Here is a 21,601-nt window from a genome sequence, read left to right on the forward strand (position 1 = left end):
CTTCAGAAAACTGATGGTCCTAAACGGGATTCACATCAATCAAATAAAGTTCAGCACCTGTGTGTCTTCTTTAAAGGGGTGCACACTTATCACTATGCACCACTGTCCCCAACTAGGGTTGCCACCTCGGCCATATTTTCCTGTACACTTATGAGTTATACATGCTGCAGGGTGTGCAGAGAGGAACATGAATAGTGCTGATCAATGTCACTATTTGTGTGCTGTCCAGGGTTTAAATTTGTGTTCCTGCCTGCACACCCTGCAGCATGTATAACTCATAAGTGTCCAAGAAAACATGGCTGAGGTGGCAACCCTATCCCCAACACTGTCCAAAACAAAGACGGTAGCAACACTCTCATAATAATCAAATTGTCATATTTTTATTTGGTCCAAAAACCACAAAAGACAATGTTTCAGGTGTAGATCCTTAATAAGAAATAGCCACATCTATTCCTGATTGGCCCCCTAATTACTACTTCATCTAGATTGGCACTGGAGCTCAGCTATAAGTATTTTATCTTTTCGGGAGTTAAACACATAATTTGCTTAAAAACAAAATATGTATTTAATTTGTACACTAGAATGTGACAGACTTCTGTCATAAATGGTATGGAATATAGGGTGATAATTTATTAAACGATCAGGTGAAATAGTGCAATGAGTTCCCTCGTGGAACTTTAGAAACAGATTTTTGTGCTTTGCTAAGTGACTTGCCGCAGAGTTCAGAAGGAAGGGCGATACAGTCTGTACAGTATATCATAAGCTGCTTTTATTATATTTGGACTTTGTAATTTAATGCAGTTAAAGTTCATATCTTAAGTGCAGCTGTGTATTAAGATATTTCAAACTACAATTCGATTGTGTATTTGTTTCGTATCATTTTCTGCATATAATGGGCTTTGCAGAGACAGCAAGTACTCTACAAAATACCCACGAGTTACCTAGGCTGTAAATGCGTCATTTACATATGTTAATGAGACGTGAAAAACTCAAAATTTCAGAATGGAATTACAGGAAAAGGGCAAACAAAATAAATAATTAAAGTATAAAGTATATTGCAAAGTTTTTTATTTCTACAATTTATCATTTTATATTGCCACCAAAGTGTTTAATGTCCCTTTTTAAGTTCTACTGTTGCATTGTTTTTGCAGCAAATGTCCTCTACTGAGCATGGTCAAAAAAATAACTGCAGTTTTTATGGTGTCTCCAACACTTTAAAGGAAAAGCTGCTTCTTTACCATTCCTATAAAGACCACAACCCCCTAATGGTTTGATGACAGGAAGTAATGGACCCTTCACATATTAAGTAACAAAAAGAAAGAAAAAGGTAAAAGCCTTTTTAAACAATGAATAATATATAGTAACAAAGCATTACAAAATTTGGAGATGTGTCTGACAGAGTTAGTTTGGCACTATGGGCTAGATTTATCAAGCCCCTACGGCTGCAAGTTCTCACAAGAACTTGCTCGCCGTAATTTATCATGCAGTGGTCACCAGACCGCTGCTTCCCTAAGCTCTTCGTCACCTCTAAGGCGGCGAAATTCAATCTCCGCGGTTGAGTTTGACCAAGGAGATTGACAGCTCCTGCCCGCACGTGATTGGCTGTGCGCGGGATTGCACGCAGGCGCAAAATTGCGCTTGTGTGCAATGTTGATTACATGCGGGTAATTTTGCCCCGCCACAGGCGAGCTGAGGCGTACAGGGGCGCGTATACGTGCCCCTGTACGCCTCAGCTTGTGTATCATTAGCGTCACAGTAAGTGTTTGCTGGGCAAAGTATGAGTGAGAATGAGAGTGTTCCTGACAGAATCAGCATGGCAGTGCTATGTACCTCACAGAGTCATTATGGCAGTCAGTGTGTGTCTGGTAGATTCCCTGTGACAGTATGTGCCTGACAGCATTAGTGTTGCAGAGTGTGTGTCTGACAGAGTTAATGGGGCCTATTTATCATGATGTGAGCGGACATGATCTGATATTGCGGATCATGTCTGCTGCACATCGATATCATTGCACCGGGCACTGCGGCACTATGTGTCTGACAGAGTCACTGTGGCACTATGTGCCTGGCAGAGTCACTGTAGCACTATGTGCCTGGCAGAGTCACTATGGCGCTATGTGTCTGGCAGAGTAACTGTAGCACTATGTGTCTGGCAGAGTCACTGTAGCACTATGTGTCTGACAGAGTCACTGTAGCACTATGTGTCTGACAGAGTCACTGTAGCACTATGTGTCTGACAGAGTCACTGTAGCACTATGTGTCTGGCAGAGTCACTGTAGCACTATGTGTCTGGCAGAGTCACTGTAGCACTATGTGTCTGGCAGAGTCACTGTAGCACTATGTGTCTGACAGAGTCACTGTGGCACTATGTGCCTGGCAGAGTCACTGTAGCACTATGTGCCTGGCAGAGTCACTATGGCACTATGTGTCTGGCAGAGTCACTGTAGCACTATGTGTCTGGCAGAGTCACTGTAGCACTATGTGTCTGACAGAGTCACTGTGGCACTATGTGTCTGACAGAGTCACTGTGGCACTATGTGTCTGACAGAGTCACTGTGGCACTATGTGTCTGACAGAGTCACTGTGGCACTATGTGTCTGGCAGAGTCACTGTGGCACTATGTGTCTGGCAGAGTCACTGTAGCACTATGTGTCTGGCAGAGTCACTGTGGCACTATGTGTCTGGCAGAGTCACTGTGGCACTATGTGTCTGGCAGAGTCACTGTGGCACTATGTGTCTGGCAGAGTCACTGTAGCACTATGTGTCTGGCAGAGTCACTGTGGCACTATGTGTCTGACAGAGTCACTGTGGCACTATGTGTCTGGCAGAGTCACTGTAGCACTATGTGTCTGGCAGAGTCACTGTAGCACTATGTGTCTGGCAGAGTCACTGTGGCACTATGTGCCTGGCAGAGTCACTGTAGCACTATGTGCCTGGCAGAGTCACTATGGCGCTATGTGTCTGGCAGAGTCACTGTAGCACTATGTGTCTGGCAGAGTCACTGTAGCACTATGTGTCTGGCAGAGTCATTGTAGCACTATGTGTCTGACAGAATTACTGTGGCACTATGTGTCTGACAGAGTCACTGTGGCACTATGTGTCTGACAGAGTTACTGTGGCACTAGGTGTCTGACAGAGTCACTGTGGCACTAGGTGTCTGACAGAGTCACTGTGGCACTAGGTGTCTGACAGAGTCACTGTGGCACTATGTGTCTGGCAGAGTCACTGTAGCACTATGTGTCTGGCAGAGTCACTGTGGCACTATGTGTCTGGCAGAGTCACTGTAGCACTATGTGTCTGGCAGAGTCACTGTGGCACTATGTGTCTGGCAGAGTCACTGTGGCACTATGTGTCTGGCAGAGTCACTGTGGCACTATGTGTCTGGCAGAGTCACTGTGGCACTATGTGTCTGGCAGAGTCACTGTGGCACTATGTGTCTGGCAGAGTCACTGTAGCACTATGTGTCTGGCAGAGTCACTGTGGCACTATGTGTCTGACAGAGTCACTGTGGCACTATGTGTCTGGCAGAGTCACTGTGGCACTATGTGTCTGGCAGAGTCACTGTAGCACTATGTGCCTGGCAGAGTCACTGTAGCACTATGTGTCTGGCAGAGTCACTGTAGCACTATGTGTCTGGCAGAGTCACTGTGGCACTATGTGTCTGGCAGAGTCACTGTGGCACTATGTGCCTGGCAGAGTCACTGTAGCACTATGTGCCTGGCAGAGTCACTGTAGCACTATGTGTCTGACAGAGTCACTGTGGCACTATGTGTCTGACAGAGTTACTGTAGCACTATGTGTCTGACAGAGTCACTGTAGCACTATGTGTCTGACAGAGTCACTGTAGCACTATGTGTCTGACAGAGTCACTGTAGCACTATGTGTCTGACAGAGTTACTGTAGCACTATGTGTCTGACAGAGTCACTGTAGCACTATGTGTCTGACAGAGTCACTGTAGCACTATGTGTCTGACAGAGTCACTGTAGCACTATGTGTCTGGCAGAGTTACTGTAGCACTATGTGTCTGGCAGAATTACTGTGGCACTATGTGTCTGACAGAGTCACTGTGGCACTATGTGTCTGACAGAGTCACTGTGGCACTATGTGTCTGACAGAGTCACTGTAGCACTATGTGTCTGACAGAGTCACTGTGGCACTATGTGTCTGGCAGAGTTACTGTAGCACTATGTGTCTGGCAGAATCAGTGTTACATTGAGTCAGACTTGCTATAGTATGACTTTCCTCTTTATTTGTGATCCCTTGTTGTCACTGAGACAGTTAAATCCTTGGCTGATCAGTTACAGGAAGCAGGAATACATTGTTACCTGTCTCACCTGTATATCCAGGTGTTGGCTGTGCCAGGAGTGGAACGTTCAGGGAATCATACAAGGAAGGCAACAGAGTGAGCTGTTCTGTAAATCCCCATCCTCAAGAAGAAACCCCCCTCCTCTTCCTCAGCAGATATTGCAGTCCCAATTCGCTGCTTATTCTGACTACACAACAGGTAGAATTCTATCTCTTCCTTCTTGTGACAACTCCCTGTCACTGATTGGCTGCTATCCTGTGACCTATAGCAGGAAGGCAGGGACAGCTGAGCAATGTGATATCTGCTCTATCTCTTACCCAGCAGCACAGTGCATAGCTCTCATTCTTCCCTCTACCTGCACAGGTGCATTCTTTGTTCTTCAGCCTTCTCTGTTTACATCTGCAACCAGCTTTTACTTTTTACCTAATCAAATCTACTCCTCCCCTGGGTGGCTCCTGAAGGTCTCTCTATAGCGCTCACTTATATTTATTACACTGTAAAACAAGGGCACTGATATAGATAATACAGATAACTAACTGGTAAACAAGGTGCAGCAATGAGAAGAAACAAAACAGCATTTTATACAGGTTCAAAGATCTAATGTAAATGACATATTGTGCAGGTTACTTTCTAAATGGGAATATCACAGCAGCCACAGCCAGCATTTTACCATAGTCACTGATCAGTAAAGTGAAAAACTAAACTGATTCAGATAGATCGTGCAATTGTAAACCATTTTCCTATTGTTTTCTATTATCAAATGTGGCTGTGGTCTCTTGGTATTGATTGTAATCTCAGGAATAACAGTGCACTACTGGGAGCTAGCTGAGCACATTGGGTGAGCCTATGACAAGAGGTATACGCGAAGCCACCAATCACCAGTTAACTCCCAGGCTTGACCAAAGCCAAATTTTATAATAAAAGAAAATTAGTAATTTGTTTAAAAAGTTATGTTCTGTTTGGTTAATGATCAATCTATTTATACAAAGGGGAACGTTTAACATAACTTTACATAGGAAATGTATTTTCTTTTTATTTATTTTATTTATTTTTAATTAATGATCCTGGACAGCGAGCAATCAGGTCTAGTTGCAATTCCTGTTATCTGCAACATCAAAATAGACCTTTCTTCATTCAAAGAAATATTTGAATATGTTTATACAGGGTATAATCCTCTTTTATATATATATATATATATATATATATATATATATATTTTATTTATTTTTTTTGAATGAGCATGTGTTTGAAAAAAAATGATATTTTAAATATAAAAATAAACCTAGATAAGCAATTGCCCATACATTTCATACTCTGCAGCTGGGGAAACAAAATTAGACAGTGTCCATTTAAAGGGACATTAAATACAGTTGAGTTGCATAATCAACAAATGCATAATACATTTCAAACAAGCAGACAATTTTTAAACAAATTTTAAAGTGTTTTTTTTATATCCCTGCCCCTTATCTTGTGACAGCTGTCAGCCAATCACAGGCTCATTGACTTGTATTCTGTTCTCATGCTGGAGTGTACCATACAAATCCTAATTCACTCATCTCTTGTAAAACAACCCTATCTTCTGGGCTCAGACAGTGCCCTTCCACCCTCCATAGTTTCTCAGTCTCTAATACCAGTGACTGAAACTTGATAATAAGAACAACAAGGTAAGACAAGTTTTGAATATCTGTGCCCAGGGGATTTATATCTATATAGCTGTAAAGCCTGAAGTGCAGCCTCTGATCAGCGCTGCTTGGCAGCTAAGTGCATCACACAAAACTGTAAAAAGCCAAGTAGTACGTTGTAAGATTATATCACCTGAAGAACCAGGTAAGTATGAGCAGCATTTTATTTATATAATGATAAATCCAGCCCTGACCTAATGCACACCGCACAATCTGTTGTTTCTTCATCCTAAAACATGGTATACTGGGTGCAGAGCTGTGTAGTGTAGGAGCATGGCAGGTAGTGTAGGAGCATGGCAGGTAGTGTAGGAGCATGGCAGGTAGTGTAGGAGAATGGCAGGTGAACCTCTGGGGCGGAGTTAGACTGATCTGGAGGTTTGGCAAAACCGAGACATATAACAGGAAGGCAAATTTGTGGGAGGGGCAACAGGACCATCCCACAAAGTTCAGAAAGCTTAGGAGCTTTACTTTATATAAGGCTTTGCTTTTTTAAAAATGTATTTGCATTTCTTCTTACAGATTAAATTGAGAGGACAGTATATGTGTATATCACTCTTCTTATGGGTGTACAAAAACATTGAAATATTCTAAAGTTAATTTAGAACTTTTTTTCCAGTATGTTTAATAATTTTTAATAATTTATTATTTTTTTAAATGTTATATTTAATATTTTAATAACGCGCTTTAAGTGTACTAAATCTTCATGTGCATTAACCTGACCAAGTCTAAACTGTGAAACCCAATGCACAAAATACATATTTTGCATTCCTATGTTCTTCACATAGAATGTTTTTTTACTTATTATTATTATTATTATTATTATTATTATTATTATTATTAAATATATATATTTCTATTTATTTCTGATACTGTTCATGTAAATTATACATCTATGCCTATATATCTGTAGGAATAGATATACAGGTATAGGTATATCTAGATATATAGAGAAACATGTATTTACAGTAAAAAGTACATTATACTGTAAGTAAAGAATGCTGGAATAAGTACAGTAAATATATAAACACATACATACATATGTACACACTGCTAAACATATTTAGACGTATATCTATGTATCTCTATGTTAAGCCCTTTGCAGCCTTTTTTTCAAATATCTCATATCTTTGAGCCCTTATAACTTTTATACCATTTTTTTTTAAATAATTTTAATCAGACAGTGTGATTATGAGTGTAACTGTACTTTTAAATGTATTTTTGATGGAGTTTTTTGTGCCACTTTTTTTTCTTGCGTAACAGTTAACCAGAGCTCTGAAGTCACGCTCAGAATATGTGCAAAATACCCCTTATCGCTTGTACGCTGCACTTTAGAGCGCCACTCGTTATCTAGCCCTTAATGTAGCCATTATGTAGACTTTAAAACTAAAATGACCCAATGTAAAACCTTTTTAAAACATTTAAAACACACAAATGCAATACAATCACATGAATATTTAAGAATATATTGTTGACTCTAATATGTTATATAAACAAGTGACTTCTAAATATGAGTATAAATATATTATATATTTAAAGGGACAATGAACCCAAAATTGTTTCTTTCATGATTCAGATAGAGCACCAATTTTAAGCAACTTTCTAATTTACTCCCATTATCAAATTTTCTTCATTCTGTTTGTATCTTTATTTGAAAGCAAGAATGTAAGTTTCGATGCCGGCCCATTTTTGGTGAATCACCTGGGTTGTTCTTGCTGATTGGTGGATGCATTCACCCACCAATAAACAAGTGCTGTCCATATCCTGAACCAAAAATTGTCTGGCTCCTTAGCTTAGATGCCTTCTTTTTCAAATAAAGATAGTAAGAGAATGAAGTAAAATTGATAATAGGAGTAAACTAGAAAGTTGCTTAAAATTGCTGCTCTATCTGAATCATGAAAGAAACATTTTGGGCTCCGTGTCCCTTTAAGCAATTCTACAAATCAGCTTTTGTGCCAAAACATAAAGAAAAATCATTTGTAAAACTGGGTTGAATTGCAAAGCAACATATTCTAAGGAGCTAATTTTCTTTTTAAAACCATTTAGTTGCTGAACGTTAAATTAAAATGGGGTAGGGTTATACTTCAAGGGACATGAAACACATTTTTTTCCCATCAGGATTGAGATAGAAAAAAAAACTATTTAAACTGCTTTGCAATTTACTTCTATTATCTAATTTGCTTAGTTCTCATAGTATCATTTGTTGAAAAGCATGCCTTGCACAGATATGCCACTTTTATTAGCTTACATATGTATTCAGCTAGCTCCCAGTGTATTGCAGCTCCTTCAACAAAGGGTACAAAGAGAATAAAGCAAAAGTGATAATAGTAAAAAAAAAGTAAATTGGAGTTGATTAAAGTGACACGAAAAAGAAAATGTTTCTTTCATGATTCAGACAGAGCATACAATTTAAAAAAAAAAGTTAAAAAGTATTTTTTGTTGAAGAGATGCCTAGACAGGTAGCATGCACATGCTTGGGGCACTATATAACTATTATTATAAAACTGCTGCCATATAGTGCTCTTGCTAATGTATAACATAATTATAAAACTGCTGCCATATAGTGCTCTTTCTAATGTATAACATTATTATAAAACTGCTGCCATCTAGTGCTCTTGCTAATAGCGCTCTGAAACAAGCTAAATTAAAGCTCAATTACAACAGAAAGCTATGGTATGCGTACCTAACAAGAAGAAACGAAAATATAACACCTAGTTTTTTCCATTTTTATCTTTTTCCTTCCCTCTCTGTTAGGTACAAGATATATATCCCTCGATTTATTGTAAGCCCCTTTTGGGCTTCCTGGGATGTAAGGACAATTCAGCAGGAGGGATATAATATGCTTGTATCAAAACAGAGAAGGAGAACAATTAATTAGTGAATTGACTTATCACACAAGATTTTAATCATATACATCATTGAATATTTATATACTCAGCTAAAGTCATATACTATATGAGTTGATTTCACATAAGAAGATAAGAACATATGAAAATTAAAACATAAAAATAGTCTTTCACCATAACACATTGCATGTTGTTGTTAGTATAGGCAGGGTATATAATAATTATACAGGGCAAAAAGCCAACTACTGTTTTGCAGGCAAAATAACCTATAAGGTTAAGATATATAATTGGGAGGTATTGCCAGGATAAGTGTGAGAAAGAGAGGGGAAGAGAAGAAAAAAAAAAAAAGGGGAGAAGAAAAAGCTCCCATCCTGTCCCTCTCCTCCTCCCGGCCTCCTACCAGACACCCAATAAAACTATCTCCGTATTCCTGAATGGGAAAATCAATTGGTCTATTTCATTAGGAGGGAATATTTTAATAAATTTTGACCACTTATTAAAAAAAGTTGTTATTTCTTGGTCGGAATTTAAATCTGTTGCCAATTGCTCAATAACATATTGTTTTTTGAGATAATTTTTAACTTCCGTAATTGTTGAAGAGAAATTATTTTTCCAATTCTTAAGAATTAGATTTCTAGCCGCCAAGATGGCTAAATTAATTATCTTTAGTTCTTTTAAGGGTAATTTCTCATCCATTAAGAAGAGTATAGTATTTAAAGAAAATTTAAAAGGAGTTGTCTTGAGTGTAGTTACTAGCCAATGCTGCAATTTTCAGCCAAAATTGCTGTATTTTGGGACATGTCCAGATCATATGAATTATGTTTGCAGCTAAAAGTCTGCATTTTGGGCATTTATAAAAAAAATTATTATGCCATCTAAATCCTTTTTCTGGCGTGTAATATGTAAGGTAGATCAATTTAATATGAGACTCTCTCCATGTTTCCGCTAATGTTGTGGTGTGTAGTATTGATAAGGAGCGTGATATTTGCATGCTCTGAACAATGTTATCTGAGGTGAGCGAAGTCCATTTCTGGGCTATATGTTCAAGGTTGGCCCCACCCTTGTGTGATGTCAACAGTGAGTACCATGTGGATATGGAGAGATGGCCAGCCTTGACCACTATTGGCCAGTTCTCTAATGCTTTCCAAGTCCAATTCCAAGAAAAAGAGTTTACTAACTGTTGGGTATAGTGTCTGGCTTGCAGATATGCAAAGAAGTCCTGGTTATTTAATAGAAATTCTTATTTTAATTCCTCAAAAGATTTAATATTTCTTGCTGCTATGTTTATAAGTTGTGATGCAAAGTATAGACCCTTAATATGCCACTTCTTGAAAATAGGAGATTTATCCCTTCTTGGAATTCCGGGTTTCCTAAAAATGTTTGAAATTTAGGAATCGAAATATCTAAGTCAACCCGTTTGCCAATTTTTATAGATTTAAGTGACTTAACTTGCTTGGGAATTAAATTATATGGTAAGTGAATCATAGCTATAGGTAAAAATGGGTAAGTTATATTACATTCTAGATTGTTATCTGTAAAATAGTCTGTCTCTGTAATCCATCCCACAACGATGCGACCAAGAAAAACTAAATTATAAGCATGCAAGTCTGGAAATGCCAGGCCTGCAAATTGTTTAGGAAATGATAATTTGAGGAGAGATATTCTTGGTTTTTTAGATTGCCACAAAAAATATCGGGCTACCGTGTTGAACTTCCTAACATCACATGCTCTTAAAAGGATGGGGAGATTTTGTAAAAGGTATAACATTTTAGGCAAAAGTACCATCTTAAGAAGTGCAACTCGTCCCGATATAGATAGAGGTAGATTTTGCCAATTCCTCATGTATGTGAAAATCTGCCGAAACATTGGGGTAATGTTCAGGGAATACCATTCTTTAGGGTCTGCAGAGACCTTAATCCCAAGATATCTAAATGAGTTTGTAACTATTTTGAAGGGGATCTCTATTAAGGAATGTTCTGTCTTCCTCAACCATAGAAATTCTGATTTAAGATTATTAACTTTATACCCAGAGATTTTACCGAATGTCTCGATTATTTTAATAAGTTTTGGAATATTTGAGGAGGTATTTGAAATATATAGAAGTAAGTCCTCTGCATATAATGCCAATTTCGTTATATTTCCTTGGATTTTTATGCCCTCAAGTTGTTGCCTTAATTTGACAGCTAATGGTTCAATTGCTATATTGAAGAGCAGGGGTGATAAGGGACACCCCTGCTGAGTACCTCTATTTAGTTTAATTATACTCGTTTTTATACCATTAATATTTAACCTAGTCGTTGAGTGAAGGCACAAATTATTAACCAGAGTTAAAAAGTTCCCATTAAACCCGAATTGTTGCAATGAATCTAGTAAATAGTTGTGGTTAACACTATCAAAGGCTTTCTCAGCGTCAATGGCTAGTACTGCTGCGTCGGGGTGATTTTTTAAGTTATTGCTGTCAGTGTTTTTAAAATAATCAATGGTCAATAATAATTGTCTGATTTTTGCCGCTGAACTACGATTGGAAAGAAACCCTGCCTGATCTTTATGTATTAATTCTGCTAGTCCTTCTTGCAGTCTTTTCGATAAAATAGAGGCAAATAGTTTGTAATCGGTATTTAGGAGGGCGATTGGTCTGTAGGATTCTTTTTTACTTTTATCTTTTCCTGGCTTAAGAATAAGTATTGACTGTGATGCCAAAAAATTAGGGGGAATTTGAGAGCTCTCCTTATAATAGATGTTAAATAATTTTTGTGTGGGAGAAAAGTTGATGCTAAATTTTTATAGATTTCGTTTGGGAGAAAGTCTGGGCCGGGGGCTTTATCTAATTTTAGGGATTGTATAGCTTGATTTATTTCTGATTCTAAAATAGGGGAATTAATTTTAAGATTAAGCTCAGGACTGATCTTTAATAAGGTCATACCTTCCCAGAATTTTTCCTGATTCTCTGCCCTGACAATAGGAGAGGAGTAAATTGCTTTCTAATAATTATAAAAAGACTCAGAGATTGCTTCTGGCTGAATTAGTAGCTTCCCGCTATCTAATATAGATTCGATTACTGATGAGCTTTTAGAATTTTTTATTAATTTTGCTAGTAACTTACCTGATTTGTTACCGAATTTGTATAGCTGTGCTCGATATTTTAATTCTGATTGCGTTGTGTGTGAGATTAAAAATGTGTCGCGTTCCTTCTTTACTCCGAGGTATCTATTCCAGTTATCATTTGTGGGGGAATTTAAGTATCTGTTGTATGCGTTTGTTACTGCTGCTGTTACTTCTCTCTCTTTTAATTTGATCTTTTTTTTTTAATCTAGCAGAATATGCAATTATCTCCCCTCTTAGTACTGCTTTTGCAGCTTCCCAGACTAACGAAAAATTTTCAACTGAATCTAAATTCAGTTGAAAATACTCCTCTATCCTAGACTTAAGCCAGTTCCTAAAATTCAAATTTTTATTTAGATGTTTTGGATATGAAAAACCTATTGCTTGTGTCTGATTATTTATATTTGGGATGTCTAACTGTATAGGGGCGTGATCAGAGATGCAGATTTCGGATATTAAAGGGACAGTATACACTCATTTTCATATAACTGCATGTAATAGACACTACTATAAAGAATAAGATGCACAGATACTGATATAAAAATTCAGTATAAAACTGTTTAAAAACTTACTTAGAAGCTGTCAGTTTACCTCTGTTGAAAAGGTAGCTGGAAAGCCCACTGCAAGTGGCAAATAAGACACTCCCCGCCCTCCCCCTTCTTTTGCATATGAAAAGACCCTTTACACAAACAGGAGCAAGCTGGAGTAGGTAGTCGAGCGTATTCGCATAAAACTTTGGGGCTTGGTTAGGAGTCTGAAAATCAGAGCAATGTTATTTAAAAATAAGCAAAACTATACATTAATTAAAAAAATAACTTTATGGGCTATATAAATAGATCATCTACAAAACATTTATGCAAAGAAAAAATGAGCGTATAATGTCCCTTTAAGGCTTTTGCTCCTGTTTTATATAGACTATCATTTATTAAAAATAAATCAATCCTCGATAATGATTTAAAAGCTTTAGAATAGCAGGTAAATCCTCTAGTGTCCGGATTCTGCGATCTCCAAACATCTCTGAGTGCAAGAGTAGAAAGATTAGATTTAAATATTTTATTTTCCAAGTTATCTTTTTTTGTTTTTTGAATGTGTATACCTCGCCTTAACCTGTCCAGTGGGTATTGGGGTGCGATGTTAAAGTCACCTGCCACAATTAGATGACCTTCTGTCACCTGTAAAATTTTAGTTTGGAGAGTGTCCCAGAAATTTGTATCGATTATATTTGGTGCATATAAGTTGCAGATAGTATATATCGTGTTAGTGATTTTTAATTTGAGGATTAAATACCTGCTTTCTGGATCTTTAACAGATAACATTATCTCATATTTTAAATCTTTCCCTAGAAGAATTGCCACTCCTTTTTTCCTCTTCACAGATGGAGTGAAGATTGCTTCCGCGACCCATGAAGATTTTAACTTAGTAGACTCTTCAGTGTTTAAATGAGTTTCTTGTAGAAGGGCAATTGTTGTATTAAGTTTTTTAAGATGTGCCAGTATTGTTTTGCGTTTTATAGGGGAAGTTATGCCTCCTACATTCCATGAGGTAATCCTCATAGAGTTTTTCATGTTATTTTATTTAACTTAAAAGATAATATGAAGTGATGGTCGGGAAGGAGGAGAGGGAGAGGGGGGAGAGAAGGAGAAAGGGGGAGAGAAAAAAAAAATATATATATATATATATATATAATATATGTGAAGTCTACAATCAACTGTGTATAAAAAGAAAAAAATTGCAATATTCTGTCTCCCTGCCTTAGGTATTGGCGAGACCCTGTGGCCTTTTGTGTTGTCAGCATTCTTTATAATTTCAACTTTAATCATTGGAGTGTTTAATCATCTTATCTCGTAATTGTTTTAATTCCATGCTCCGCAAGTTTCTTCTCTGCCTCTGTTACTGAGTCAAAGAGAAAGGTGCGCCCCTCAAGTGTCAATTTAAGCTTGGCTGGATATATAACAGTAGCCTTCCATCCAGCATTAATCATTTGCCCACAGACTGGGGAGAGTTCCCTTCGTTTCCTAGATGTTTCAGCAGAGAAATCCTGGAAGAGCAAGACCCTAATGTCATTATAAAGTATTGGTTGATTTTTGCGATAAGATTGTAGGTACATTTCTTTATCTAAGTAGTTAAGAAATCTTGCAATAATTGGTCTTGGTCTCACAGGACCCCCCGCGCTGTCAGCTAATCTCCCCAGTCTGTGGACCCTTTCAATGATAATTGGCACTTGGGGTGGGGGAATCTTTAGTAGTTGTGGCAGAATATAAGTCATTAATTTCATGAGGTCTTCAGGTTGGTTAGATTCTGGGATGCCAATAATTCTCAAATTATTTTGTCTAGATCTATTTTCCAATTCATCAAGTTTATTTTGGATTTTAGTTAAATCATTCTGGGTACTTTCTAGCTTTGGTAAGACTGTATTTGTCACGTCCTCCAGGTCTGAAATCCTCTGTTCAGCCTCCTGGAGTCTATTGGAAAATTGTCTTACTTCCGATGTCAAGGTTATTATATCTTGTTTAATTTCTAATTTTAGTGATTCGAATTTCGGCGTAATTGCCTCTAAGATACTGGAAACTAGAGATTGTGTTTCCTGAGATGTTTTAGGATTTTGAGTGGTTGTGATATTACTTTCAGAGTGAATTTCTGCTGGAGTTTCACTAAGATTCTTGTTTCTACGTTCCCTGTGTTTGTTTGTCATGTCTGGTTTAGATTTGTTTGTGACTGAAGGTGAAGTGATGAATTTGTCCATGTGGGTAACAAGAAAAATAGGATGGAATGTTTAGTTCCAATATAGTGGTGAAAGAGTGAAGTGTTCAAGGTGCTGGTGGTGATGAGAAAAGAAGAAAAGAAAAAAAAAAAAAAGAAAAAAAAAAGAGAGAAAAAGAAAAAGGAGGCCAAAAAAAGAAATTTACAATGTGAAGTGTGATTTAATTTATCTATGTGCTTAAGACCAGAATATGGCACTTAATGAACTTCAGTTATAAAGTTTTTTACTAGTTCTTATATCACAATTAAACCTCTGATTTCCAGTAGTATGTATATTATATCATTCAACACCAATCTAAAATTTCAGTGATTCCTAAATTAGAATATCTCTTTTACTAACCCAGCGATTAATACTTAATTAAACTTAATGAATTTAGAGGTATTAGCAATTGAAGAAGGTAAATAACAGTTCAGTATTGTCCGTATTAACCTTTGATCTATCTTTTCTAGTTCAAGAACTACCCACTTTCTAAGATTTATAGAGACCCTCACAAACTATAATAGCAGAGAAGACATTAATTTATAGCATTCTTTATACCCAGCTATTGTTCAGGTTGTTAATATCAAAACACTATCAATGTTTTAAGTTTCCCTTGTACTTGTACGTAGCTTCTGATAGCATATAGAGAATGTCAGCATTAATTTTTGCTGCAAGGGTTGGACACACTTTAAAGGGACTATTATAAAAGTTAATAGATACTTTTGCAATAGCCCTTTGATCACTTAATTTATAAAGAATATCAACCTATTGCCTAAATATCAAAAGACTCCTAGGTACTTATCGTTTTAACCCCTCCTAAATAGCAACCTTTACCGCATATAACAGCTGACTGTATTTTGCCATTCACTATATTGATTCCAGTATCTTAAAAGTTATTGACCTCCCTTATGCTTATGAGACCTCTTTAGGTGGACTATTTATATATAAATAATAATTCTTCCTATATTATATACCAGGAAAAAAAAAAAACAGAAAAAAAAAAAAAAACAACAAAAGAGAGAAAGAACAAAAAAGAAAAATATTTTAGCTGATATTTACACGGGGTTTCACTATTCCCCTTTTAAACTTATAAATCGCTATAGCAAGAGAAAATTGCCAATTTTGTTAGTATAATTGTCTTCCTGTAGCTTGCAACATTGTATCTAATAATATCAGTTAAGATAAACTCAGGCTACAGAGATCACATACAATTACTAAATATAGGGGAAGCCTTTCAACTTGTAGATATAGAAAACTATATCAATTAAAATAAACCCTTAATTTCAGAGGTATAATTCAAGGAAGGGAAATATATATATCATAGGACACCAGCTCCTGGCATTTAAAGTAAATTCAGGAGGTATATAAAGTTCTTGTTTTCCTCTCCTGTTTATTAAGTCTTTGTTGTTGCAAACAGATTTGCTGCCAATTAGTCGTCCCCTAAGCCTGGGGTGTAAGCTGTTTTTCTGCTTTTTCAACTTTTTTTTTTTCTCTTTTTTACCTTCCCATGTTAGCATATATGCGATAGATCTCAGCAATTGGTCACCGCCAGTTTGAATGCTAGTAAATGTAAAAATCCCGTCTTGTTAAGATTAACATATGATATATAAAGAAAAAGTCCAACTTTGTCCCGCACTCACCTATCCAATGACGATGAACTTTATCTTTAGCCCTGAAGTGGTAGATCAGTGCGACAATTTCCTCCCTGGTTTAATTCTTCTCCTGCTGGGTTCAGTAACTGATGTTTGCGCTAACGCTGCCCAGTCTCCTGTCGCTCCGATTGACCCGCTCTGCTATTCACTCTGTTCCTGCGGCCACACCGGGCGCCACGATAGTATTCCTTACCGCTGAATCAGGGAGAGATCGATAGCTGTACGGAAGGGTCCGTCCTGAAGATATATCGGACACTTCTGCCTACTCCCCACACGCAGCACCGGTGGGTGAGGAGGGCAGTCTGGAACTCAATCTCGGTGAGAAGCTCCCAGGTAAGCAGACCGCAGAGAGGAAAAGAAAAATGCTGGAGCGGACACAGTCAGCTTCACGTATTCACCTCGTTGCACCAGCACGGTAAGGCTACAGCTGAGATAGTCTCTCCTTGATTACAGTATCTCAGGTGTCTCAGGATGTCCGCCTCTCCTTACTCGCAGCAGCGGTGGCTAAGGAAAGCACAATCAGCAGTGGGCTTCCCAGCTGGAGCCTAATTTCTCCTGCACGATGTTTAACTGGGGCAAAGTTTTTTAGTTTTTAGACATTGGGGTGAGTGCGGGGTTTATCCTGTGTTGTCTGTCAATTTTTAATGTTTAGTGCCAATAAGCCTGGCTGTCCACCCCTCTCTCCTATCCAGAGTGAGGGGGGGGGGGAGAACAGTTCTTTCTTTACCCTTTAAGGAGCTTGTACATACAGCCAGCTAAGTCCAGCTCCGGGTAGTAAAAAAATCTTATTCAGCGTAGGTGGAACATACGCTGTGGAGGAATAGCCAGGGTGTAATTAATAACTGGCTGCAAGTTTTGAGAGAACCCAGGTATGAGTTGTTCTCTTCCCAACACAAGGTGAGCTCCTGGCGCGAACAACCGCCTCTGGAGAAACTGCAGGGGAACGGAGCCTGTTCATGCACTGACTCCTCCTCTTCCTCCCTAGAGCCCTGCACTTAGTTGTTTTACTAAACATTTTATATTAAACTCTCAGGATGTTTACTGTCCCTTTAAGAGTGAGCACTAATACAGTTTTAAAACCTTGATTTTGTTGACATAAAGATTTATTTACAGATAGAAAAAAAAAATCTCCTGAATCATCTCCTTCTCAAAGAATATTGAGAAAAAAGTTAGACTAATAGACATATTCAGATTCAGCCTGTTGAAAAAGATAACATATTTTTCCCTGTTGCCATGAAGACATTCTCATTAAATAGTGAACATGTTTTTTTAAAAACAAATTATAATTGACTCCCTTGAGACAAATACTGGAAAATTCATTCCAAAAACATAATTTTTTTAATATTCTATTAATATTCTAATATTAATTAAAAAGGGGGAAGGATATTGTATTATATAGTAGATTTCTTTTTGTAAAATGACCATATATGCAGTTGGCAGATCTCTATAAGTAAATTGTAGAACAAGTAATTTATGCTACTAGTACAGTAAAGCAATAAAGTTTTGCATATTCAGTCATGCCCATATGATAGGTTATGTGGCTGCCATTGTCCTCATAGATAAACAATGTAATCTAACTCAACAATATACCATTGTCTGCTGTACATATCACAAGCTTGTGAAACATATACTTTATTGTAATGTAAAGCCATACAGTCACTCTCACTAAGCTTAGCTCATTGCCAAACAATATATTTTTGTTTTATTGTCATCAATCAATTAATGGAAAAGGGAAATTCAATTTTAAAAAATGGATTCCTCGTCTTTGGCATAAGCTCTTCTAAATGGTTTGTTTTCCCAAATTGATGGTATAAGTCTAATATTTTGTAAACTATTTTTGCTTTTGTGTAAAAATTGGGCTTTTGTCCACACTCCCTAGAGATGCTAAAAGGTTTTTAAAATGCAAATGGTGTAACTCAGGGAGTGTGGGGCAAGCACAACTTTTACACAAAACAATAGGTGGTTAAGGTAATTTTAATGATATGTGGAATTCCTTTGGGCCAATATCACTTAAAGGGACATTATAAGAAAGAGCACATATTTTTATTTTTGTACGAAAAAAGGTTAAGTAAACAAGGTTTACATTTAAAGAAAACATAACAGTAAGTGCATGAGTTTGTGAAAGTGATTTCTGGTACTGTACAGCTCACTCATTGAAAGGAGCAACTCCAACAGAAAAAGGGTTTATCCACCAAAGGCACATATATTTTTTACAGCACTTTAATATACGTTAAAACGGGGCTTGGCAAATTTGTTGAGAATCTTGGAGCCAGCTCCTTTAGGATCCAGAAACGTTTGGCCACCCAAATTTTAAATTTATATATCAACATCATATAAAACAAAATATATCTGTGTGTATATATATATATATATATATATAAAATAATTAGTGTGTGTGTGTATAGATATATATAATATATATATATATATATACGTGTGTGTGTGTGTCAGGGTTTTTCCCTGTTTGTTTGCCATGTGCTGCTGGCAGCCATTTTACTCACCTCTCTTCCTGACTATAGTGCATTGTGGGGGATGCTGCTTATTTCCTCCGCTTCCTTTTATGGCCAGACTGGTGTGCATCATCCATGTGAGACAGGATGCAGTCTCAGAATTGTGATGTCATCACTTATTATTTAAAGGGCCTCTGTTCAGTATGCTTTGCCTTTGCGTTGTCTCAGACCTGTTTGTGAGAGCTCCTGTGTATTACCTGGCTGCCTGACGTCCCTCCTGGTTCCTGATCCCTGGCTTGTTCCTGACTCTGCTGTTTTCTTTGTTCCTGATTCCGGCTCGTCTGACTATTCGCTTTGGCTCCTGACTCTGCTCGTCTGACTACCAGCTCTGGTTTTGATTACTGGCTTGTTATTTGACTTGTGGACTTTTTATTATTTTTTGCTATTAATAAAGGTGTGATTATTTTTGCATTTCTCGTCTCAGTCTGATTCCTGGCACCCTGACATTACGCAAAGGCCATGAATCCTGATGGTGCTAATAATCCACCTTTACCTGCCATCATTTCCAGGATGGATGAACAGGATCACCGCTTGGATCAATTTGCACTAGCCCTGCAAACCCTGCTGACTCGCACTGCACATTTGGACCAAAGTGTCCCGCAAGTTATGGCTGCTCCGGTTTCCTCTGCTGCACCTATGCCTACCAGGAGCATGTCCGGTTCTGCACCTCTACCTCAGCGATATGGAGGCGATCCTATTCAGTGCAGAGGGTTTTTGAACCAGGAGGGCATTTACTTTGAGATGTTACCTCAGGCGTTTCCCTCTGACAGAGCTAAGGTGGGATTTCTCATCTCGTTACTCTCTGGCACAGCTCTTGCCTGGGCTAATCCCTTGTGGGAGACTAATAAACCTGTGATTTCAAATTACCCTGAATTTGTGGCCTCCTTTCGAAGGGTATTTGATGTTCTGGCTCGCTCCTCCTCTGCTGCTAAACGACTCATGTCCATTCAGCAAGGTACAAGATCTGTTGCTCAGTATGCTATTGAGTTCCGTACGCTTGCCGCAGAGGTAGGTTGGAACAATGAAGCCCTTGTTGCCGCCTTCTTTCATGGGCTCTCTGATGCGATTAAAGACGAAGTTGCTGCCAGAGATTTACCAGAGGATCTCGAGGTATTGGTGTCTTTTTTGATCCTAATTGACATCAGACTCAGAGAGAGGCCCTCTTTCAAGGAGCGCTTGCGGAAGCCTCCTGTTCCGTTGTCTCCTACGTGTTCGTTCCCACCCATGCCTCCCTCTCCTCCCATGCCTCCTGGTCCCGAGTCACCAGGTACTGCTGAGCCGATGCAGTTGGGATTCATGCGTCTCTCCGCGGCGGAGAGGGCCTTTAGGAGGAGGCCGGGAAACGCTCACACCTAAGGTCCTGTCGGGGGTAGACCTTGGGTGGTTTATCCTCGTCCCCGGAACCGCTTAAGGAGAAACCTTTGGTCACGGTTGTCCTTTCCTGGGTGGACTCCTCCATAGTCACTCAGGCTCTTGTTGACTCCGGTGCTGCGGGCTATTTCATTGACAGTGCTTTTGTATCAAAGCACTCCATTCCCGTTTTGCATCGATTCGTTCCACTTGCTATTGAGGCCATTGATGGCAGGCCCCTTTTGCCCGCACTCATTACTCACGAAACTGCTCCGTTGTCCATGGCTGTTAGGGCTCTCCATTTTGAGACCCTCCTGTTCCAGTTGATAAACTCTCTGCATTTTCCGGTTGTTCTGGGTTATCCCTAGCTCCAAAAGCACAATCCCAGTCTCGATTGGCGCAATTCTGAAATTTTGTCGTGGTCCCCGCAATGTATTTCTGCTTGTCTTCGGAAACCAGTTAAAGTCTTGTGCACTTCTTCGGTATCTCAATTGCCAGAGGAGTACCGAGAGCTCCTAGACGTTTTTGACAAGGTGCGCGCCGGTACGTTGCCTCCTCACCAGTCTTACGATTGTGCCCTAGACCTGCAACCCGGAGCCATTCCTCCTTGGGGCCGGGTGTACCCTCTGTCTGTTGCTGAGAATTGTGCTATGGAGGAGTATGTTGCCGATGCTCTGTTGCGGGGGATCATCCGCAAATCCTGCTCTCCTGCAGGGGCTGGCTTCTTCTTTGTGAATAAAAAGGGTGGCGAGTTAAGACTATGCATCGATTATAGGGGTCTTAATCGTCTTACCATTAAGAATGCTTACCCTATTCCGCTCATTATGGAGCTCTTTAACCGCCTCAAGGCGCAAGCTTTAGCGCAACTGCTGAAACCTGCTTCCCCCTTAATTTCACCTCGCACATTGGGGAATCCAATAAACCCCGCCGTAAGTCGGATAAACTAGCGATGTCCAGAAATGTGCGTAAATACAAATGTATAGAAACTGCCGGCGCCTAAGAAAATAAAAAAAAAAGTCAAATCTCCTGTAAAAGTCTAACCCACCTCCCAAAAGTAAACCCGACACGTAAAACCCCTATATACGCCATCATTCCCATATCGGAACTAATAATAAATGTATTAACCCCTAATCCGCGAACCCCCCCAACATTGCAATCTAATTTATTAAACTATTAACCCCTAATCTGCCAAACCCCCACATCGCAATCTATCTATTAACCCCTAATCCGCCAACCCCCATCGCAAAGTATCTTATAAACATATTAACCCATAATCCGCCAAACCCCCACAACGCAATAAACCTAATAAATCTATTTACCCCTAAACTGCCAACTCCCCACAACGCAATAAACCTAATACATCTATTAACCCCTAAACCGCCAACCCCCCACAACGCAATTAACCTAATAAATCTATT

The 21,601-nt window shown here is 38.7% G+C and overlaps 1 protein-coding gene across 1 annotated transcript in view; it reads right to left on the reverse strand.

The window, feature by feature from the left end:
- The window catches only part of TMEM125 (transmembrane protein 125), a 29,456-nt gene extending 24,951 nt beyond the window's left edge, over nt 1-4,505 (reverse strand). Inside the window, exon 1 of the mRNA XM_053693611.1 lies at nt 4,333-4,505. The gene's annotated coding sequence lies outside the window, so the exon portion shown is untranslated. The remainder of the gene's footprint in view (nt 1-4,332) is intronic.
- Between the last annotated feature and the right edge of the window lie 17,096 nt (nt 4,506-21,601).

Source organism: Bombina bombina, chromosome 10 (assembly GCF_027579735.1).
Source record: "Bombina bombina isolate aBomBom1 chromosome 10, aBomBom1.pri, whole genome shotgun sequence".
NCBI classification, from domain to species: domain Eukaryota; kingdom Metazoa; phylum Chordata; class Amphibia; order Anura; family Bombinatoridae; genus Bombina; species Bombina bombina.